The following is a 24,689-nucleotide window of genomic DNA, read 5'->3' as shown; positions in this document are numbered from 1 at the left end:
CACTCATTTGTCATTCTTGTAGCTCTAAAAACCATTGAATTGCTTGAAAATGTCACAGAAATGCTCCCTGGAGAAACATTGAAACAAATCTCTTCAAGGCAGAAAGATAATCCCTCAAATGTGGCCTATGATCTTCCTACTTAATTTCCTTCCCAGGAAGCACTCTCCATTAAAAGCAGTTTGGGAGAAGAAACTGGACAGTGAAATTTACACAAATGCTAACATGGATATATAAATTATATTTCTCATAATAGGAAAGAGATTCCGCTTTACCAATAACTAAATACCGTATTTTGTGGGGTATATGACACACTTCCCCCCCCCCCCCAAAATGGGTGGAAATGTCTGTGCATCTTATACAGTGAATGTTGCCTAAGTCCTGCCTACCCGCTAGCCCCCACCCTTTGGCCTCTGCCTCCCAGCAATTGGCCTCCTTGCAGCAAACAGCAAACAGCCTGGTCAGCTTCAGCACAGCCTGATTTAGCATGAGCAGCTGATTGTCAGTTGGATCTGCCTCCCAGAATCTCCCAGAATACCAACAATCATCTGTTCAGTCTACAGGGATCACCACCGCCTATCACCACCTCCACATACCCCATTTTCGGCTTCTGCTTGCCCCATTTTCAGCCTCTGTGTGCCCCATTTTTGGCCCATTCTGACTCCCACCTGGAACGGGCCAAAAATGGGGCATACAGAGGCTGAAAACGGGGCATACAGAGGCCAAAAAGGGATGCGGAGGCTGAAACCTTGGCATGCAGAGGCGGTAATAGATAATTGCGATCCCTGCAGCCTGAAACAGCTGATCGTCAGATGGCCAATCCAACTGACAATTAGCTGCTTGTGCTAATTAGGCTGTGCTGTAGCTGACCAGGCTGTTTGTTGTTTGCTGCAAGGAGGCAAAATGCTGGGAGGCAGAGGCAGATATTTTTTCTTGTTTTCTTCCACAAAAGCTAGATAAGTCTTATACTTTGGAGTGTCTTATAGTCTGAAAAATACATTACCTTATTAAAAATATAGATAACTATATTCTTTATATAAAAAGAAATTATCAGTAATTAATATTAGCATTGTTAAAAATATATATCTTATCACCTGCTTTATGAAGAAGTAGATTAGAATAAGTTTGCAAAGTGCATCATGCTAATCAAACAAGAGGCATCATCACTATTCAAAGTTGTGAGAACCACTCTGATTGCCTCTGACTAATTATTGAAGCATCTGTACTTAGATTTATATAAATGCTCTAAAGATTTTTTTTAAATATTCATCACAGCTGTTTTTTCCCCCTAAACAGTTAAGTGTACTATAATAAACCCATAAAAACAAAGTCAGGGAACTAGATGCTGAATATTTCATTCAGATTTGTATAGCAAGTGTTGAACAGAGTCAGATGTATTGAGATTACTTTAAGAAAGGGTTTCAAGATATTCAAGCTTTCCATTGCAAAAGCAACACAAAACACACAAATAAGACAACAAACTATTCATTTGGTGTACAGGGTTTATAGCATCTAAATAACATAATTATAGCCTATAAGAGCATGGTGGAGCAGTGGTTAGAATGCAGTATTGCAAGCTAACTCTGCCCACTGCCAGGAGTTTGACCCTGACCAGCTCCAGGTTGACTTAGCCTTCCATCCTTCCAAGGTTGGTAAAATAAAGACCCGGATTTTGGGAGGCAATGTGCTGATTCTGTAAACCACTTAGTGCCATAAAGCATGATGAAGTGGTATAAAAATCTAAGTGCTATACACTTGTATATTTTTAAACAAGTGGGAAAGAGATGTAAAACCAACATACTTGTTTCTTTTTGCAATGTTATGAGATTTTCTTGAACAACTTTTATTTGCAACCTAATTGTTAAACTTTGCATGATACAAAATAGGTTTTTGCTGCATCCAATCAGTACCTTGCTTCATATACAGGATCTTGCAAAAATAAAGACAATTTGCAAAGATCATTTTATTTGTTGCCATGAAAAAGCTTTACAGTGCTAAAGCTGACATACCTTATTACAAGTAGTCCTTGAATTACAACAATTCACTCAGTGACCATTCAAAGTTACCAGGGTCACTGAAAAAAATGACATGAGAATTTTTACATTTGGAACTATTGTAGAATCCCCATTGGCACATGATTAAAATTCAGGTGGTTGGTAAATGGCTCATATTTATGATTGTTGCAGTGATCTGGGGACATATAATAATCTTTTGCAACCTTCTGATGAGCAAAGTCAAGAGCAAAGCTAGTTTCACTTAAAAACTGTGTTGCTATCTGAATAATTGCAGTGATTCACTTAACAACTGTGGCAAGAAAGGTCATAAAATGGGGCAAAACTCAGTTAACAAATATTTCACTTTACAACAAAAATTTGAGCTCAACTGTTGTTGCAAGCTGAGGACTTCCTATATAGAATAGAATAGAATAGAATAGAATAGAATAGAATAGAATAGAATAGAATAGAGTACTTTATTGGCCAAGTGTGATTGGACACACAAGGAATTTGTTTTGGTGTAAATACTCTCAGTATACATAAAACAAAAGATACATTCATTAAGAATCAAGAATCATAATGTACAACACGTAATGATAGTCATAGGATCAGCAATCAGCAATCAAATCATACTAGGAAACAGTCGATATAAATCGTAAGGATACAAGCAACAAAGTTACAGTCCTACAATCACAAGTGGGAGGGGATGGGTGATAAGGAGTGCTGAAGAACAATAATAGTAGTGCAGACTTTGTAATAGTTGAACAACGTTGAGGGAATTATTCGTTTGGCTTTTGGGAAAAAACTGTTCTTGTGTCTAGTTGTTCTGGGGTGCAGTTCTCTATAGCGTCATTTTGAGGGAAGGAGTTGAAACAGTTTATGTCCAGGATATGAGGGGTCTATAAATATTTTCACAGCCCTCTTTTTGACTCGAGCAGTATACAGGTCCTCGATTGAAGGCAGGTGGATAGTAATTGTTCTTTCTGCAGTCTTAATTATCCTCTGAAGTCTATGTCTGTCCTGTTGGGTTGCAGAACCAAACCAGACAGTTATAAAGGTGCAGATGATAGACTCAATAATTCCTGTGTAGAACTTTATCAGCAGCTCCTTGGGAAGTTTGAGGTTTCTGAGTTGGCGCAGAAAGTACTTTCTTTGTTGTGCTTTTTTGATGACGTTTTTGATGTTAGGTGTCCATTTTAGGTCATGTGATATAGTAGAACCTAGAAATTTGAAGTTTCCTACTGTTGGTACTGTCTTGTCTAGTACTGTAAGAGGTGGTAGTATGGGAGGGTTTCTTCTAAAGTCTACCACCATTTCTACTGTTTTGAGTGTGTTCAGTTCCAGATTGTTCCGGTTACACTGCGAGGCTGTCTGTATGCAGATTCATCATTGTCTTGATTGAGACCAATCACTGTTGTGTCATCAGCAAACTTCAGTATTTTAACAGATGGATCATTTGAGATGCAGTCATTGGTTTATAGGGAGAAGAGAAGTGAAGAAAGCACACAGCTTTCGGGTGGAGTGCTGTGCTGATTGTACAGGTATCGGATGTGATTCTGCCTAGCTTCACCTGCTACTTCCTGTCTGTTAGGAAGCTTATGATCCACTTACAAGTGTGTTCAGGTACCACTAGTTGGTTTAATTTACTTAGAAGAGTGTCTGGAAAGATGGTATTGAATGTTGAACTGAAGTCTACAAAGAGGATCCTTGGGTAGGTATTTGAAGATTCAAGGTTTTGTAGGATGTAATGCAGAGCCATGTTAATAGCATCATCTGTCAATCTATTTGCTCGGTATGCAAACTGCATGGGATCTAACAGTGGATCCGTGATGGTTTTTCAGGTGGGACAGCACAAGTCTTTCAAAGATTTTCATAACTACAGATGTTAGAGCAACTGGTCTGTAGTCATTCAGTTCCTTGATGGAGGGCTTCTTTGGCACTGGGCTGTTGGTAGAGCATTTGAAGCAGGAAGGAATAAATCTAGTGATTTATTGAAGATTCGAGTGAAGATGGGGGTCAATTGGTCAGCACAGACTTTTAAGCAGGAAGGAGTTATCTTGTCTGGCCCTGGTGCTTTTTCTGGATTTTGTCTGTGTAATAGATCTTGCACTTCTTTTTCTGTGATCACCAGAGGTTGTGACCCAGAGGATTTGGGCCAGTTGTAGGAGGCTTGGCTGTTGTTGGTGTGTTTGAGATGTGGGTTGTGGAGATAGGTTGGCTGTAGTTTCTTTTCAAACCTGCAGTAAAACACATTAAGGTCATCTGCTAGTTGTTGATTTCTTTCTGCCTGGGAAGCAGGTTTGCTCAAGCCAGTGATGTTTTTAAGAGTTTTCCGCATGTTTGCTGGTACATTTGTTGAGAACTGATTCCTTAACTTTTCAGAACAGCTTCTTTTTGCTGCTATGATCTCTTTTGTTAAAATGTTTCTGGCCTGGTTGTACAGCATTCTGTCACCTTTTCTGTAGGCTTCCTCTTTGGAATGACATAGCTGCTTAAGTTTAGCTGTGAACCAAGGTTTATTGTTAGTATATATTTGCAGGTTCCTTGTTGGTACACCTAAGCCTTTGCAAAAGCTAACATATGATATTACAGTATCTGTGAGCTCATCTAGGTCTGCAGAGGCATCTTCAAAAATATTCCAAACCCGTGCAATCAAGGCAGGCCTGGAGTTTCAGCTTTGCCTCATCCGACCAAGTCTTCACTGATTTAATTGTTGGTTTAATGGTTTTAAGTCTTTGTCTGTAGGCAGGTACAAGGTGAATCATGCAGTGGTCAGAGTGTCCCACAGCTGCTCATGGTAAAGACCTGTAAGCATCTTTTACTGTTGTGTAGCAGTGGTCTAAAGTATTTTTGCCTCTGGTGGGACAATTTACATGCTGGAAATATTGTGGGAATTCTTTCCTTAAATTTGCTTGATTGAAATCTCCTAATAATGATATTTTGTCTCTGTATTTAGTTAAAAATTGCATATGTGTCAATGAAGACTTCCTAGAACTAGGTAAAAAAACACCTTCCATTTGCATATTCATTTAATAATCTTTAATTCAGATGCTCCTTGATCTTCAGCAATACATGTTATATTTTTTTAGTTCGAAATCTGTGATCTTTCCAGCATAAAACACTGATTACCACAACATTTCCTGTTAATTTTTTAGAAGTTATCACAAACTGACTTTTCTTAGAAATGTTAGAAACATACTAAACCATTAACTGTTATAACAGAAATAAATAACAACAAAAAATTAAACCATGCCAGAGTGACTATCCAGAAAAAGGCAGAATATGATGGCAACACATAATAAACTTTTGTTATTTATTCATAAATATTATACTATCAGTTAACTGTATAAATAATTCTTGAAAGTTTTCTGTTTCTGATGCCATTTCACAACTATGACAAATTCACTAGTTGTGCATCCATTTCTCTATACCTTTTCAAAGAAAATATACCTTGTAAAATATTCTTTGCATGTAGAAAGAAAAAATCTGCATCCTGCAATGAATGTTCATCTCATATTCATCTTAATAATTTATAATAACCTTAATTTACTTATTCATAGAGGCAAAGATTATGGCTTGAGTACCAAAAGCTCCTTTAATTTGTCCAAGAATTTGGGGACATTCAATATCATTTTTTTTCTTTTACCTTGTGCCTTTTAAGAAACTGCTTTTAAATTCTCATGTTTCAAAAGAAGTTTGCTAAGTGGTATTTGAAACAGGAAATGCTCAATTCTTTCAGCATACTGAATAAGTTGGCTTTCTACATCTTGATCTTTCCTATTTTTTTCCCAAGCTTTCTTTGATTTGTTGACATAATTTTGAGGAAACCATGGAACATGGAACACACCCTTCTCTGTCTTCTCTCTAAACCTTAGAATCAGAAAAGCAGATTTCTATAAAAGTGATTTTAGGAAAGTATTGGCAGACCTCCCAACTAAACAAAATGCTTACATTTATATCAATGGCCTATTGTTTTCCTGTTGCACTGGAGACTTTCCAAGTTATTGAATAACACGTGTTTCCTTTAAAAATCAGCTTGAAAAAGAGTGGGATATTTTCTTAATCTTTTTTAGAAATCAGTGTATTTAAAATACAAATCAAGTAACACTTTTATATCTCGATGGCAGACTTAAATAGCAAATAATAAGGGCATTAGTAAGTAAAGAAATTCCTGCTGCTCTTTTAAAGTTTTAAATGTAAAGAAAACCAAACTAATGACAAAAAGTAGAACAACCAACTTTAGACCTGGCAATGAAAATATCAAAGTAGCTTCTGCCTATTAGAATCAACCATCAATAATAAAAAAGCAGCCAAGAAATAAATACATGCTAGCACTTACAAAATATATTCAAAGGCTGTGAAGTGCCTATATCTACAAAGATCAGAATTGTGCAAGCCATTGTGTTTCTTGTGACACTATGGAAATGAAAGTTGGACTTAAAAGAAGCTAGATAAGAGAAGATTTGATGCTTTTAACCTCTGGTGTTGGAGAAGAGTGCCAAGAATACCACAGAAAATAAACCAATGAGTCACTGAATAAAACATCCTAGATTTCTAACAAAATGCACAAACTATTTTATTTTGGACATATTATGCAAAGACCCAACTCTCTGGAAAAAGTTCCAATACTGGGAAAGGTAGAAGGGAACAAATGAGTATGCCAATTGGGAGGCATAAAAGAACAAGTTAGAGTTAGAATGTCTTGGACAACATCTATCTGTGGGCTAGCTAGAAATAAAAAAATATTTGATGGCATATAACAAAAAAAAAAACCCACAAGTTTTGTAAAATTGGTTGGTATAACAACATAGGAAATATGAAGTTTAAAAAGTACTATACCAATTAAAATATTACTATAAAGAGATTAAATACCAGCATTCTAAAGTATAGTACAACATATAGAAATGTTTGTATTTAAATAATAATAGCCTGTTAAAATATTTCATAAGATTGAGGTGATTTAATATTGTAAAAAGGATATCAAATAAAGCAATAATAGGCACAGTGATGGTAATGAAGAAGACCTTGTATGTGTGCACTGGTCTGCATCTATATACTAAGTTAAATTTTTGTCATGACTTTTAACTGGGAAAAATGAAGTATCATACAATGATGTAACAATGATTGAATCAAGGTATCTCAAATCTAGTAGCTTATTGAGAATGTGCCCAAAATTCCGAACCTATGACTATGATAAGGAATGAAATCTGGGAACGTTGTGGCTGCTTCAGTATTACTAGCTGTTGCTGTTTCATGACCTTCATTTTAACTGTAATTCTGTAACAGTTTCTCAGCCACTCTCCCAATCCCTTCCTCCTCCCCCGCTCCTCAAGCAGCAGTTATTTACCTGCCTCCTGGGAATGGAAGGGGAAGGAGAAGAGAAGAGAAAATTTCTGATAATTCATGGTCATTCTATTCAGATAAGGAAATAGTTAAGAAACAATGACCCAACAGGGCATGAGTTGTCTAGTATCTTATGTGCACCTGAAACAAAACTTTGCACTACTTTCCTGCAATGTGTTGATCAAGTTTTTTCCTCCAAATATTTCATCCTTCATTCTCAAAGTTTTGAATGGTCATGATGTTATTCCAAATGTTACCTTTGGATTTTTTTCACTTGGAGAGAAAGGGCTAGTAAGTGGGACAATTATATCTGCCTTTCTGCTTTGCTTTGTCAGAACTGGCCTCTGCAGAAATCCCTTGTAATGTCTGCCTCAAAATAGTGAATATTTTCTGACCTGTCTCTTGGAGAAAAACACCACTTTTGTCCCAGAATTCTGATTTGAAAAGGCATTACAATAAAAGCTTTGTTCAAATAACAAACTGGCTTTTTATGTGTAAGTTTAATGAACGTGCTTACACTTTTTTGGTGGGCAGGAGGGGTGCTTTTTAACTTATATAAACATTAAGTAGCAGGGAGATATTGGATCTCCATTTGAATGGGAGATCACCAGTAAGTTCTAGAATCATAGGAAAAACTGGAAAAAGAAAAGTTGAAGAAAAAAATTAGAGTGGTAAAAGAAAAGCCTTGCATGTTGTGACCATAGATCACAAAGAATTCAGAATGAGTATAGAGTCCCTTGACTCTATACTACATTCTAGCTTGTATGATTTCTTTTTAATTTTGAGGGGTTCAACTAAGCATGCTGCCCTGTCTGAATGATGTAGCCAGGCTCATAATTTATATCAGTCAGATTTGCAGAAGTGGCAGTGTGAAATGCTCCTGTTTAAGAATCCTAACTTAGTCAATGGAGTAGTTCTGTTTACTAGGTTCTCATCAAAAAATGATACATCATAATATTTATTCCCACTGCACTGCTAATACAAGGGAGCGATAAATCCGTGGAATTGTTTTTGTGCAGGTGGCAGTATCACTGAAAAGGATGAACTGGGATAGGAAAAACAGTTACTGTTCTCCCTATTGGCTAAAAGTATCTGCAAATCGAGGTTTCCTTTTGAATTCTGCCTTGATATCAAAAGTGGATTGTCTTAGAGCCAGGCAAGGACACTAAGCTATAAGAGATACATTCTTATAACACCCACAAAAGAAATGCACCTACAAGCCCTTCCTATCCTTTGCAAATGTGAGTGTCTGAGACATTGCTGGACTCAGATGACCAGAGAATTGAGTACCGGTAGTTATCCGAAGTTCAATATAACTTCCATCATTCATTTCTCTCTTGGCATTCCACCAGATATTTCGCTATTACCCACCCCGCTTCCTGGTAGCGCAGAGTTCGCAGCGCCAGGGTAGAGTCGCTGTCCGCGGCAAACGATTGATGTCAGGAGAGGGGGATGGGAGCGCGCAGAAAGTTAAATTATGCCCCCAAGCTGAAAGACTTCAACGACGATCTTTTCCAGATAGATCTGTCATCTCTGCCATCTTTTTCTCCAGCTCCCCTCGGATGGTGCAGCAGCAACTAAAACCCAGAGGAGGCGTTAAGGTAAGTAACCTTACGAGCCCTCGCCCAGTAAGCAAGTTGGGCCCCGGTCCTGCGGGGAAGCTGCATTGCGGCGGGGGAAGAAGAGAGCGCGCGCGAGGCTGTCAGAAAGAAGGTGAAGTAGAGAGGTGGCGCACTTTCGGAGGGAAAAATATGACTAAATAAAAACCAGGTCGGCTCGTGAGAAGATCTGATGGCGAGCAAGCAACGCGCCCCCGAAAAGAGATGACAAAAGAGCTACCCCAGCGACCCTCAGTAGCGAGGTAAGTACAGTCTGCCGCACTGCGCGCGCGCAACTTCTGCGAAAGGGAAGAAAGACTGAGGCAAGTCCGGAGCAGGCGGTGATTTGTTTTTTTCCAGCTGTCGCAATGACGGGGGAGAAGGTGGGCGTGGTTTCAGTTCTGTAACAGTCTCTTGAGGTACTCTCCTTTATAAGAGTGCCTTTCATAGAGATAGTGGAGCGGGATTGCTGTCCTGTGGTCCTTCAGGCCAGGTTGGAGCACTTCTCCAGCGCAGCCAGCTGTGTTAGGTAAGGTTGGCCTGGTCTAAGCATTCAGGGTTCTGTGGAATGTACGAGCATTGTCCTATTCAATGGGGTTCATTCTGCATTATATTGTGCATAAGATTGTAACCTCACTGTATTATTCTGAACAGTGGACTTAGTTTCAATTTGCACTGAATGTGATATTTTTCCCAGGTGAATTAAGCCAGTAAATTAAGCCAGTGCTTCTCAACTTTGGCAACTCTTAAGATGGAAGGACTTCAAGTCCCAGAATTCCCTTGACAGCATGTTGGGGGAGTTGAAAAATTCTACAGAATTCTATCTCAGAATTTTTCAACCAGCATTATGGGAGCTGCAATCCATACATCCTTGCCAAGACCGTGAAATCCTAAGATGGGGTATCCCAGGTATTATCCCAGGTGCAATATAGACAATTCTTGACTTGCAATCAAATTTTTGAGCCCAACATTTATTTTGCTGAACCAGACATTTGTTCAACGATGGGGCATTTGTTGCCCCATTTTATGACCTTTCTTGCCAGAATTGTTAAGTGAATCATTGCAATTGCTAAATAAGTTAATAAGTTTTTAAGTGAATCTGGCTTCCCCATTGACTTTGCTTGTCAGAAAGTTGCAAAAGGTGATCATAAATAGATGCCAGTTGCAAAGCTGGCATCTTGTCTGAATTTTGATCATGGGAATTATGGGAATGCTGCAAATGTAGATAAACAGTCAAAAATATTTTTTTCCAATGTCATTATAACTTCCAGTAGTCAATAAACAAATTGTTCTAGTTGAACACTACCTGTACTCCTCTTGCTTTCTTTTTATGACAATGAAAGCTAAAACCAAAGCAAAGTGTATTAGATGCATTGTGTCTAATATCCTGAAATTTTAGCTATAACTGTCAGGCAATCATTGGTCAAATATTCTGGAAACTAATACGAAATCTGTGTTTGGTACCAAGTTGTTATTTGTTGCTAAAAGCTGGCTCTTTTCAAAGTAGGACAGTATAATTTGGGGGTGGTAGTCTAGTCAAATGTGTGTGTGTTTATGTGTACGTGCAGAAAAAAGCTGTTCAATTCTAATTCCAGCAAAAGTGTATTTTCAGCAGGGCTGGGATGCTACCAGTTCAGCCCAGTTCTATAGAACTGGTAGCTGTGAAGAGCAGCTGACACTGAACCAGTTCAGTGTTTGGCCCACCCACCTGTCCAGGCTCTAGGCTGTCCTTTATCCCCTGCTTTTCCCTCCTCAGCTGCTTTGTGTGGCACAGCCTAGGTTAGAAAAGCAGAAAACAAGAGGATTTTCAAATGCTGCACATCTACGTGCAGCGCTTGTCAACTGTCCAGACAGCACAGCTGATGATTTCTTGCAAACGCTGCACATACACGTGTTATGATGGCAAATTATTCCACTGGCTGGCCCCTCCTCCCCGCCCACTCACTCTTTACCTGGCATGTGAGCCATCCAACTTGCCTGGTTTGGTAAGTTGCTATTTTTCCTTTCTTTTCCCCGACCATTGGCTGTTCTGCTCTGCCAGGAGATTTACATTAGCTAGAAAGCAGGAAATCCTTGGATTTCTTCCTTTCTAGCTAATCTAAAAGCAGAGCCAAAACTTCCTTAGAACTGAAGCTCTTCAGTGCAGACTCAGGTAGCTGATTGCAGATAGATAGATCTCTAAGTGAATCTGTGATTCTGTGAGCAACTCAATCTGCCTGCCTGCTTTGCCTGCTTTTGGGTAAAAGTTGCTTTTTTATATTAAAAAAAAATCAATATTTACATACCTGCTGTGTTGTAAGTTAATTTTATGAGTTTGCTTGCAAGCAAATTTTATGTGACAGACTCAGATAGCCAATTGCAGAAAGATAGATCTCTAAGTGAATCTGTAATTCTGTGAGCAACTCAATCTGCCTGCCTGCTTTGCCTGCTTTTGGGAAAAGGTGCTCTGTTTTTATGAAAAAAATAAATATTTACATAAATATTTATAATATTTACATACAAGCCATGCCCATCCAGTCACATGACCACCAAGCCACACCCACAAATTAGGCCACACCCACAGAACTGGTTGTTAAGAAATGTGAATCCCATCCCTGATTTTCAGGTTATTGGAACTTATTTTCAAATAATGAATAATTGTTTCATTCATATTTTATAGGGCTGCTCAGGGTTTTGGATTTGATCTTCAGAAGATGTTTTGGAATGTGCTGGAACTAGCAAGATGGGCAGCATATACATTAAACAAACAAATTTGAGTTTGGCCCTGTCTGCAACATTAACGCAGCTGCAAATTTGCTTTGAATTTCATGACAGTTCTAGAAAATGTTTGAGAAAAGGGTGCTTTTTTTCAAGTTGACATGGTGCACTTTTTTGATATTCACAAATGAATATTCCCAATAAACTTGGAAAAATATTTCTGCTGTTTTAAGGAATTTACTAATTAATGTTAATGTTTAAAGCAATGGCAGCTTTAAACGGGGTTTGAAAAACAGGGCAACTTTTAGAATAACAGAAAGTTGTGCTCATTCAACATCCAAAACACTTCTTTTGAATCATTTCTAAAGTTGTACAGTAAAACAACTACCCTAAGTATGTCAGAGATATGGCTCTAACAAGAATTATATATATATATATATTAAAAACTATCTTTTTTTTAAAAAAAAATCCTCTTCCAGTTGTAATAAATTCTAGCTGGCTTTACTTACATGAATCATTTTGCAGCTACTGCTGTGTAAGCATCTCTTGTCATTCTACCTCCTCTGAAATGAGCTTCAGACCCATTTATCAACAAAAGACAAGAATGCTACAAGTCAATGCTGAATCATTCAAGCTGTTACAGTTAATCCTAACTTACATTTTATTATATGGTCTAGAGTGTCAAAGTAGCCTTATGATGATGTATGATGTCCTAAACAAGAATGTATACTTTTGATGTTTTGGCTTTGAGCAAATGTTTGAACTGGCCTATAGCTTGTTTATAGTAAGCTAGTATTTTTTTTTGGAATTTTGGCTTATTATTGTATAAGAATATACAATAATCACTATCTTGAAAATATTTTTTCCTTCTACTTTTATGTGCTCTACAAATTAATAAAATGGATCATTTTTATCAATCGCACAGGTCTAAATGAAAAGGCTGAGTAATAGATACAACATTTGATATTGTTTGCTTATATATTTGGCTAATGGAATAGCTTTTATTGGTGTTTCGAAAGAAGAACATTACTGCTTTGAACTAAATAAATGTGTCAGCATTCCAGAAAAACCAAACTCTTCCAAAGGTTTCCAAAGCTGACAAAATGGTTCTTATGCATTATGCTGAAGTAATAATTTGGGCTTTTATCACATTGTTTTAGCACCTCTATTTCAGCTATGGAATGGGATTTCATGGTCCAAATTGCTGTATATTATACAATCTCAAGTTATGTTTCATATTTGGTTATCACTGTTTAACAAATAGCCATTGGTATTGCTAGAAAAAAAATCCGGTCCAATTCCAAGCTGGGAGAAAGATGCTGGAAATAAAATGGACTATAGGAAGGGAAGTCTCTGTTTATTTGGTAGCTAGAAACTGGGGACAGCAGCATGTTTCTGGGGTGGCTGATAAATGGGTTGAGAGTATGTGGGCTTTTATACATTCTTTCGGCCTGTATTTAAGATGCCTGTTCCTGCGAAAGAATGTCTCAATATTTCAATATTTTAATGGCTGTTACCAGATTCCTATGGGGTCAGATAGAGGTCATACCTGGCTCTACAGGTAAAAGGGAAAATGCAAATCCTAAGTGTTTGTCTGAGCTAATCTTATTAAGTTTGGCTCCTTGCCTATTGTGTTGCTTATTTGGAGTCTCTTTCCTTATGAATAGATTGGCCCAGTCTTTCTGAATGGATATAAAATCTCCATTCCTAAACACCAGCCTCTTGAAGCTTCTCCTTGAGGCTGTTTTCCAATGGCAGAAAGATTGGATCTGCTTTCTGCCTTTTTAAAGATTTTTCTCCATTTCTCCTTTAGGGGAAATATTCCATCTTGCCTCTTTTTAATATTTACAATAAAGAATATTTTAATATGGGGAGGAGGCACTTCCGGCACTTCCTACAGTATATTATTTTCAAGTATAGCCTAAAATAGGCTATACTGTGAGAGGAGAGAGAGATTGTTAAAAATCTCTGACAGTTCAGTACAAGTCTTACTGAATTCAGGATGCTTTTTCCAGGGAAACGTGATTGAGATAGCAGTTAATAAATTCAGTTGAAAAGCTTATTTTACATTCTGTATAATGGAAATTTATATATACTTACACCTACAAATTGTATAGTACAAATATCTAGAAAGCAATATGGTCCCAAAATGATAGAAACTCTGTTGTTGTTGGTTTTTTGCCTAGGATTACTATAGTAATTATTGCAAGGAGAGAAAAAGTAGGCTTTACCAAAAATCTGAATTGATCCATTGGGCAGCAGTATTAAAATTTGGCCAAGAATCACATTGGGTTAAAATATGTTGGTCGTTTGCTAAGGGATGTATTCATATCAGGGGTGTCAAACTCAACACCTGCCGACCAGATGCAGCCCATGGAGTACTTAGATCTGGCCCAAGGGGCCATCCTGGAAGCAGCAAAGGACTGCCTGTGATACCTTTGCCAGCAGAAATGGACATTGGGAGAACTCTGGGTGGCCCTTCCAAGTTCCGTTTTCACTGGCAGAGGGTTGCAGGAGACTGTCGCAGGCAAAAACAGAGCTCAGGAGCCTGTTTTCACTGGCAGAGCACTCAGGCTGCCACAGGTGCCCCTGATACAAATGGCATTGAGCTGACCACATTGACTCCCCCAAGGTCAAACACAACCCTGATGTGGCCCTCAGTGATATTGAGTTTTAACACCCTTGATCTAGATGGAGATTGATACAAAACTATTTCTATTGGATTTTTGGCAACTTGATAAGATAAATGCTAATATTGTGATTATTAGAGCTGATGAATTACTATGCTCCAGTGTTTATTTGTGGTTGGTAGCTGTATTGGAAGAATAGTACTGTTTTGAGCAGAAAGAATTTTGCAATTGTACCAAGAGAAGACAGTGATGCCTCTAGCCCTATTTTGGAATAGGGAGACTTAGCTGTCCAAACAATAACAATAGCAAACAACAGCTGGGATACTGTTTCATTGACTTTAAGTTCAGTGACAGTGGCCATTCCAATCAATGACCAAATAACTGATTCTATACCAAAAACAGCTGAGCTACCTTTCCTCAGGGGATTTAACATAATTTGCTATGGATTAAATAGAGGCCACATTTTTCCTCACAATATACATGATTGTCGAATGCTAGCGCAATGTGTTTGCATTATATATAATTACTGCTTGTAAATGGACGTTATTGATAAGTAATTCTTGCTTCTTTTTCATAATACCTTCCATTCCCTTTGCTCTCTGTGTTGTACTCCATACATTTGATGAAGCAAATTGGGATTACAGAAATTTATATGATAATACATTTGTTAAGATATTAGAAGATTCTGAATTTGAACTACTGTACCACACATCATATATGGATCTTTAGCATAGTAGCAATAGCCATCATAGCCATTTCTCTATTTGGAAATATGTTAGGGTTAATTCAGCATTTGCTGAGTTAATTATTAACCAGTAAGATTTTATTTCTTTATAGAAAGAAGAGCTTGGCAAGCCTTAAGGGAGAACAATGTACATATTAATAGCTTTATCAAAATTAAATGTTTTTTTTCTTAAGCTAGTTAGATCCAATGTGACAAAAGTTTATTTAAATAAGAAGAATAGAGATAAGGGATATTAATAGTTTGATCAAAATTAAATGCCCATTTTCTTAAGCTAGCTGCATCCAGTATGATGAAAGTTTATTTACATCAGAAGAATAGAGAGGAGGGACTTGGTACTATTATGAGAATTAAATTTATGTTATAGCTTTTAAAATAATTGTCATTTCACATTAAGTTCTTGAGAGGGAGAACACAAACATGTAATTGTCTCTAAATATATTTTGTTTTGCTTTACTCCTTTGTATTCAGTGACTTTTGCTGAGGTCAATGCAAAGACTAATTTATCACACAGATTAGTATTGATCAAAGTAAACCTAAGATCGATATTGGATTTTAAGGGTCAGTAAATTTGTAAATAGGATGAAATATGGAAGGCAATGTATCTATCAGATACATTTAAAAAAAGAAAGAAACAACAGCAATTGTATGTGTGAGGAAGAAAACATTTAACTAATTAAAGATGTGATGCTCCTAATTAAAGATGTCATGCTATTATATAAACAGCTAAACATTTATAAATGGTTTAATGAATTTGCTACACTACACTGCTGGACTACTTGAATGGGGTTGCTTCAGTAACTACTGGGCTGTGTGAAAGAACGCTACATCAACACATATAGGTAAATTAGTTTTGCTGAACAAGTCAGATTTATTCTTCTGATTAAGTTAAGATGGGTGGGTGTGTCTCTTATACTAAACGGAAACAAATCATGTTATGTTTTAAAGTTATATGTAAATTAGGCCAGAGGTGGTCTGGACAGCTGCCCATTGCTCTGTATATCATTTTGATGATGTATAAGTTATGATATCATTTGTATTATGTGGTTGCATTTGAAAGTGAACATTTGTGCACTAGCTTAGCAATGAGGACCCAATGTAACGAAGTGCTATTATCCCTTGGCAACCATAATTCTGCAGTTGCTCGCAGTTACATAAAATGTATTGAATAAAAGACCTTATTAACTGGCAACATTCAAAAAAAGTTACAGTAGGATTCCTTCTCCCTTGGCTTCCTATGGAAATCAGAACATGTTCTATTATTAGACACTACCTAATTTCTTATTTAAATTCTAGTGATGTTTGAAAAATAGTGCTTTATTCAGAATTGAAAGATGATTCTGGAAAAAGCTGACGAGCCTAAAAGTTACAAATATTTCTTTTTCTAATAATTATTTACTATATTGTCACCACACATGAACCTAGTTAGAATAATATAGCGATTAAAGAGCTGGACTTGGGAGATTTGGGTTCAGGTCTCTGTTAAAATACAGAACTTACTGGGTAAGTATGGACAAGTCACTTGCTTAGCCAACTGGATTCTTCGGATGACATTTCTGGGAACTCCCAAAGGAAAAACTGTTGTCATCATCATCTTTCTAAACTGGAAGAGAAAGAAGACAAACGTCTTTTTCCTGAAGTGCTTCTAATGTAACATTCTCAACTAGGGCATTTTCCCGGATTTTTACCTAGATTGGGAAAGGCTGTAGTAGAATGAAATTCTTGTCTTAAACATCAGAAAAAAATCAGATGTATGGAAAAAGTGTGTCATTACAATGCTGTTTCCCATTTTTATAAAGCACATACTAGGACAGATTGTCCATGCGTGTGATAGAAAGAGAAAGTATATATAACTTATTTTGCAAATGTTCATGATCTTTTAGAGTTTTTGTTAAGATAAAAGACTGGAAGTAAGCAATATGATCATTAGAGAGGGCAAAGTAGGCATGCCACTCATACTATTGTATGCCTATGGAAAAGGCTACTATTGTACTGGTTGTACTGGTGATAGATGGATGGATCATTTCAGAAAGAGGTAAATGACAACTTTGAATTCAAAGGTTATTTAATTCTTTACATGATTCTAGGACTGTGATCTTCACCTTTGTAATCTGGAGTTAAGAGGTTCCTTTTTGTTGAAATCAATGGAAAGAAGGGACCTGGCTAAAGTAAATAACAAACAAACTCCCCTAACTCTGTACTTCCTATAGCAGGGCCGCCAAACTCAAGGCCCATGGACTGGATCCAGCCCATGGGGTGCTTGGATTTATTTTATTTATTTGATTTGTCAATCGCTTACAAGGTAATAGATATAAGTATAAACATGAGTAAGAATATAGGAAGTAGGTACAAATAAATGGGGACAATAGAACAGGGACGGTAGGCACGATGGTGCACTTATGCACACCCCTTAGTTACTGTGGAGCTGCCCTGGAAACAGTGAAGCACTGGCCCACGGTGCCCCTGCCAGCAGAAATTGAGCCATTTTCGCTGGCAGAGGATCACAGGAGGCCATCACTGGTGAAAACAGAGCTCAAGAGCCTGTTTTCACTGGCCGAGTGCTCAGGCCACCACAGGCACCACCACCCCGATACAAGTGATGTTGAGTTGCCACAGCCCCTGGTCATTCCCTCTGGCCCACCCGAGGTCAAACACAACCCTGATTTGGCCCTCAATGAAATCAACTTTGACTCCTCTGTCCTATAGGTACATAAGAAATTATCTTGTCTTAAAATCAGATCTTCGGTTCATCCAGTTGAGCACCAGTGGCTTTAACCAATAGGAGCTTTTTGTTCATTATATTTCTTGTTCTCTTGGAGATGACAGGAATCAAACTTCCTTTAAAATAGATGCTTTACCATTGAGTTGCCAGTTGTATTTTTCCTCTTTGCTGGAATAAGTTATATATTTTAGAAAGCTGCATATGACATACTGTTTCACTTTTATGTTACCTTCACCACCCTTCTCTAAGGATTCAGTATTACCAGTATACACACTTATCTGAAAAGATTGGAATGGGACATTTGAATAGATGTACATAGAATTCTGCTCTAAGGCTACAACCTGGGATACACGTGCTTGGAAGAAGTTCTTTTAATGTCTGTGCAAATAGATACTGAATTTGCACAGTATTTGGCTACATTAATCCTATTTTTGAACAAACCATTGTTTGCTAAAATCAAAATCACATTTAATGGTATCCTAGGATTGCTGCTTCAGGTTGCCACAGTTCCCTTAGGGAGAAAAAAAGGGTCACATTTTATTTGCATTTAAATGAAGCATGCATACAATTAAATTTTGCCTAAGGGCCATTAATACTGGAAGTGTCCTAGAAACAAAATAAAATACAGATGTAGCAGCCAGATTAAGTGTCACATTGTGACCATTTTAACAATATTTCTACCCTGTGTATGTACTGCTGACAGACAATTCTTTTAATAAAGACCAAAGAGCAGGCAATTCTTGTAGTAAAGATTAAAATCAAGTCATCGACATCTGGTCTTTTAGCAGAATGCAACCATGAGATGATTCCCCCTCCCTCCCATCTCCCAAATTTCCTGTGATTACCAAAATATTTGAGTCTACTGCAGTTGTATCATGCCCACTTATCTCCCTGGCAGAAAGGTTGAAACTACAACTTTCAAAAATCCTTGATAGATATTAGCTATCTTTGTGCAATGGTATGTGGGAATGATGCTGGAAGACAAGAGAAAAGCCTGAAACTAAACAATGGCCAGATAAGAATCAGCTGAATCTGCAGAAGAAAGGGGGATGTGACAAATCTGAAGGAACCCTCCCCAATTTCTTGGATTTAGAAACCTTAGTCAAGGATTTTATCAAAGAGATTAGCAAATTAAAATCCTTCTCATTCTCATTGTGTCAAAGATGCATAGATTTTTCTCATGGTTACTATTTCCACATTAAGATAATAATGTGTTTTATTTCTTTAGTGTATTCACATGAAGTAAGATTACTAGTTTCATAGTTCTTTGCACCCAGGCGAAAAGTTTTAAACTATCTTACAGTGTTAAAAGGGACTGATTTATGTTTTTCCATAATTAGTTGAAAAAATAGCAGAAAAAGACTAATACATCATACATGCATCATCATACATCAGTTGTGGTTTGTCGCTGTCCATGCCCATGCAAACCTTTTGAAATTGTTTATGGTTATTAAATATGAAAATAAATATAGTCTTTTGGCATGTAATTTGTTTCCAGTGTTGCATGTAGAGCTAGAAATCTTGTTTATCCTATCTTTGACAAATTATTGTTGCAATATTAGATGATACACTCATCTTGAGATAAACACATTGGTATTTCTATCTAAGTATGTTGAATGTTCTTGCTTTTGCAGTATTTTTCTAAACAATAAAAATTCTCATTTCCCAAATTACCTTTAAAAAGATTGTTTAGACATTCAGATTGCTGAAATTTATAATAAGCCATAGATTCAGGAATTAATTGAAGGAATTTTAAAACAAAGATCCACAGGATTGTTTTTTATATATTGTTTGCTGCTGCTGCTGCTGCTGTTTTGTTAGTAGTGTTATTACTATAGTGCAAAAATATCAAACTAGATGTTAAGGCCTTTTGCGTACAACATTTTTGTTTCGCTGATTAGATTGGGATGCATTAATAGCTAGCTTACTTATACTAGAATTCCCACTATCCCAGCTGCTACCATTGTAGCATAATATAGGACAGGGAGTTAAGGAAATGGCACTATATTAATTCTTTATTTATTGATTCTCTTTTAGGCCAAAATAAATAGTTTCAGTATGCTATTATAGTATTAGTTTAATGCAGCCAGAGCTTGAATTGCAACCACAATTGAGCCCAAAATTTATGTTGCTAAACGAGACATTTGTTAAGTTAATTTTGCCCCATTTTATGACCTTATTGATCACAGTTGTTAAGTGAATCATTGCAGTTGTTAAGTTATTAACAAAGTTGTTAAGTAAATCTGGCTTCCCCATTGACTTTGCTTGGCAGAAAGTTGCAAAATGAGATCACATGACCCCAGGACATTGTCTTCGTCATAAATATGAGTCAATTGCCAAGCATCTGAATTTTGAACATGTGACCATGGGGATACTGCAAAGTGTGAAAAATTGTCATAAGTCACCTTTTTCAGTGCCGTTGTATCTTTGAATGATCACTAAATGAACTGTTGTACATTGAGGACTATCTGTACACAATTCAGTTGTAATAATGTTTTGTAAAAATAAAACAAGAACATGGGATGTGTTACAAAACCAGCAGCTTAGCAATAGAGTAAATGCTAGGTAATTCAGGTTTGCAGAAAATTGACAACAGGAATGCAAAACATGAACATAGTTGTTCAAAGTCAACTGGCAATTCATATTAAACACTTATTAATCTGGCTTATAGTTCTACAATCTGCAGCCTCAGGAACTGATATTGCACTCATATTGCTTGTATTCATACTGAAAAAGATTCAAGTAGCGTTGGTGTACCTGGTTCTGGTAACATAATTCTGCACCTTCTCTGTCTATGTGCTGAACAAAACCCTTAATTCACTAAAAGCATGATTGACAGTACAGATTAATATCTGTAGTATTAAGGGGCATTCAAGACTATCTGGCAACAACTCTGGCATGTGGCAAATTATTGATATAGAATGTAAAAAGAGTCAGTTTGGTCTAATGGTTAAGGCCCAGGCTAGAAACCAGGAGATGAGGAGTTTTAATCCTGCCTTAGGCCAGTTGGGTGACCTTGGGCCATTCCTTACCCTCACTCAACCCTACTCACCATACAAAGGTGTTGTGGGGAAAATAGGAGGAGGAAGATGTACTTGGTATTTTTACTACCTTGAGTTATTCATAAAAAACAAGGGTAGAATAAAACGCTTTTAAAAATATTGTACAAAATAAACATCTAAAATGAAACAAAAGACAAGTGTATGCAATAATGAGTTAAGATAAAAGATATCCTAGATCTTATTAAAGGTAGTCAGATCTTATGGAGTAAAATTGATGAATATAGGCAAGTAATGAAAGGATTAAAGTGCACATGAGAAAGTGTGAACAGATGTCATCTAGGTTGTTGCTGCTGTGAACGAAAGTAGGAATATCGTGGTTAGAGTTTCTGTATGCTCAGTGCAGTACTTAATAATGATAGACAAATCAATAATAAGTTTTATATGTGAAATCTTGCAACTATGCTTGACATTTAGGAAAAATATTGTTATTGTTCCTCTAATAAAGGTGAGAGTAGCAAAAACATATTCACAAAAACTACAGAGAGTTTAGTTTATGTCATGTCCCTGGTGGAGGCTGACTCTGAGTCAGAGGACGAACCCCGACAGGGAGTGGAAGTGTGGCTCCAGAGGTTGTGGAGGAGGCTGGGGAAGGGCAGAGGCCGGCTGGGCAGTCAGAGAAGGACCCAGGCCCATCCCCTCTCTATCCTAGGGCACGCAGGGAGGAGAGGATAAGGGACAGAGGTGGTCTACTGGGGAGGAGAGGGCCTTGATCCTCTTCATGGGCTGCAGCTGTGACAACTGGATAAGAGGATGGACATGCTATGGGCGAGTGCTGGAAACAAAGCGTGGAAATATCTCTAGTTTATTGTTCCTCTCTGAGTTTGGTGTCCTTCCCAGTGTGTTTTCTGATATCTGTGGATGTCTTCAAGCCCTTATCTTGCCTGGTTTGTGTTGTTTTTTTACTCTTTATAATTGAAACAGCATTTCCTCCTTCTTGTAACTGCTTGCGTGGGAGTTTTTTGTCTGCAGTCAAGGATTTTTGGAGCTTGGAAGCAAAGTGAAGGAATAAAAGGGGCTTCTCCTGTTTTTTTGTGACTGTGTTTGTTTTGTATCCCACTCTGGGTCATCACAGTTTGTGAAGTTTGACTGGGATTCTATTTGGCAGAATTTGGACTTCCAAGAGCAAAAATGAAACAAATTTGATACAAGAGTAAAAAGGTACAGAATTTGGAAAGTGTAATTGTGTGTGAGTTTACCGGGTAAAAGGTGTACAGATGAGATTTTTATTTTTCAGCAGGCATTTGATAAATGTGAGAAAGTTTATTGTTTATTTATCTTTTTTATTTAGGTGTGGTGGAAAAAGAAACCCCACTTAAATTAGGAAACAAAATATTTGAAGATAGAGCAACCAATGGGCATACAGCTACAGAGACCTCTAAATTCCTGAACCATGTTACACAGAAGAACCCTAAATCCAGCAAGGTTTCATGTTATATTGTAAGATACATAAGACATACAAAGGCAATGTAAATTACAGCATGACCTTTAAAATCAGAATGTAGCATCTGATAAGATGACAGATTTTCTATCAGCTTCCCCATTGTTTTGAAATTTGACGTTTCTGAGGAGACCTCAAGCCTATTCTAGCACCTTCAAATGTAAACAATGTCCTTTTACATGAAGGAAAAGACAACCACGTGATTTCTGTTATCTATCACCAGGGTCATCAGGAAGTTTCAGCTTGCTTCTTTTTCTGCTGTATAGTTCAATATCCCTTGGAGCAATCATGTTTGTAAGGACCTATATATTATTTATTGTCCATCTAGAGCAGGGCTGTCAAACTCAAGGCCTGGGGGCTGGATCCGGCCCATTGGATGCTTAGATCTGGCCTGCAGGACTGCCCTGGAAACAGCAAAGAATCAGCCCGTGGTGCCTCTGCCAGAGAAAATGGGCTTCTGAGCTCCATTTTTGGCTGTGACAGACTCCTGTAACCCTCTGCCATGTGCAGCCCTCCCAAGCTCTTTTTTGCTGACAGAGGGTTGCAGGAGGCTGTCACAGCCAAAAATGGAGCTCAGGAGCCTATTTTCTCTGGCACAGCATTTGGGCCACCATAGGTGCTCCCGACATAAATGATGTTGAGCTGGCCACACACCCCACCAGCAGTGGTGGGATTCAATTTTTTTTTACTATCAGTTCTGTGGGCACGGCTTTGTGGGCGTGGCAGGGGAAGGATACTGTAAAATTTCCAGTCAGAGGTGGTAGTTCTCCAAACTATTCAAAATTTCCACTACCGGTTCTCCAGAACTGGTCAACACCTGCTGAATACCATCTCTGACCCCCAGCCACCACCACCCTGATGTCAAACACAATCCTGTTGCTGCCTTCAATGAAATCAAGTTTGACAACCCTAATGTAGAGGAAGAGTATGATAAAGTGAGGCATTTAACTGAAGGAATGCTTTGCACATCTATGGAGTTGGTTGCTGAATGCTATGGGGTACTATATGACAGATGTGAAGAAAAATTGAAACACCCCTCCACCCAGAAAATAGAATAATAGTTGAGACCTCAGCCTGACTGGACAACCCTGCTGGACTAGAAGATATCCAAAGACAATAAAGCATTAGATTGAGTGGAATTATCGCCGGGAAAATAAAGCAGTGTGAGCAAAGAAGAAATCTCTGAGCTGGAAATAATGGATTTAGCTCTCTGAGAAAGAGATGGTGTGAATAGCTGATTGGATTTGGACAGAATCCCAGATAAATCCTGGGATCTTCATAAAATGGGATCTTCTTAAAATGTTTTAAGTCTTTTAATATACTTAGTCCTTTGCTAACAAAAAAGGAATAGATTTAAGTAAATGTTTGCAAGTATCTTTAAATAAAAAAGTTGAGAAGAGGTGAGAATAGAAATAAAAATATTATATATATATACATACACAAATAGTGTGTGTGTGTGAATGGAAGAGACATGCTATTCTTTTTTAACATTTAGTTAAAAGCTATGTTTTCTTGATCTATGTTTGTTTATTATGAACTGTTTGCATTGAAATCCGTATATCTAAACTTGCAGTTGCAAATCATAAACAGCAACAGGATAAAAGGAGTAATGGGACAAAGGCAATTCAGATGGGATTATTTTTAATTTTGTACTTCTTGTTCAATTTAGCCTTACCTCTAATAGGTTTTGGTATTGTGAACAGACCTGTAATTTAATTTTCATTTATTCAGAAAGCCATTCTGCTGGTAAATTATGTTTGAAGTAGAGGTGGGAGTTTGAGACATCATTGTACTGTGAATTGATATAGAAACTGCTCTAAGAACTCATTTTAAGTTGATGGATGAAGCAAACTCTGTACTGCAGACAGCTATGTTATTACATGGCTGTGTTGCCAAGAAACATAGCTGCAATGCAAATGTTCCCATTAGGAAAGGAATTAGTACTCCTTAAGGTTACCACTAGCAATTAGAACAAGCAAACAAGAAAAATGCAAAATGTTCAGGTTGGCTTGATGTTTCTTGATTTCAGAAGTGATCTTGCATCATATTCTAAACTCTTTCTGTAAGAAGGGAAAAATATGTAGATATTAAAATTAGCACATGCTTAAATTTTACAGACACATTCATCAAGGCATATGACAAAACAGAACAAGTGCAATTTATTGGATAATTATCTTCTTTTGCTATGCAGCTTGCTGGCTTCAGCTCTGCTCTTTTATGGCTGTTCCCATTATCTAGACTAGTAAGTTATCTATACTATAAATTATTAAAATGTGAATGTTGCCCTGCTGAAACATGCTATATATGCTATGGTACTCAATCAATTCTTGCAATAAGTCTTTTTTTTATTGCTATCTTTGTTATGAGTCTATTAAAGTCTGCCCTTAGGCTTAAATCCTGCTTACTTTCCTTTCACAAATATTCCAGTGAAATATGACATTATTAGTAAGGTAATTAACAAGATA

The 24,689-nt window shown here is 37.4% G+C and overlaps 1 protein-coding gene and 1 non-coding gene across 8 annotated transcripts in view; both read left to right on the top strand.

Moving 5' to 3' along the window:
* Positions 1–8,722: 8,722 nt before the first annotated feature.
* Positions 8,723–24,689, top strand: part of THSD7A (thrombospondin type 1 domain containing 7A) — a 323,850-nt gene continuing 307,883 nt past the window's right edge. For 6 of the 7 annotated variants that reach the window (XR_015740118.1, XR_015740117.1, XR_015740116.1 and 3 more), the window contains exon 1: positions 8,723–8,936. The gene's annotated coding sequence lies outside the window, so the exon portion shown is untranslated. Of the gene's footprint in view, positions 9,197–24,689 lie in introns of all 7 variants that reach the window. The other variant, XM_087916519.1, reaches the window with a different exon arrangement.
* LOC113440183 (small nucleolar RNA SNORA5) lies at positions 22,730–22,855 on the top strand. The gene has a single exon (XR_003374690.1). It is a non-coding gene; the product is annotated as a small nucleolar RNA SNORA5 (small nucleolar RNA).

Source organism: Pseudonaja textilis, chromosome Z (assembly GCF_049901715.1).
Source record: "Pseudonaja textilis isolate UNSWEBS1 chromosome Z, rPseTex1.2, whole genome shotgun sequence".
In the NCBI taxonomy this organism is placed as follows: Eukaryota; Metazoa; Chordata; class Lepidosauria; order Squamata; family Elapidae; genus Pseudonaja; species Pseudonaja textilis.
The sequence above is the reverse complement of the archived record's forward strand: the minus strand, read 5'-3'. Positions and strand labels throughout refer to the sequence as shown.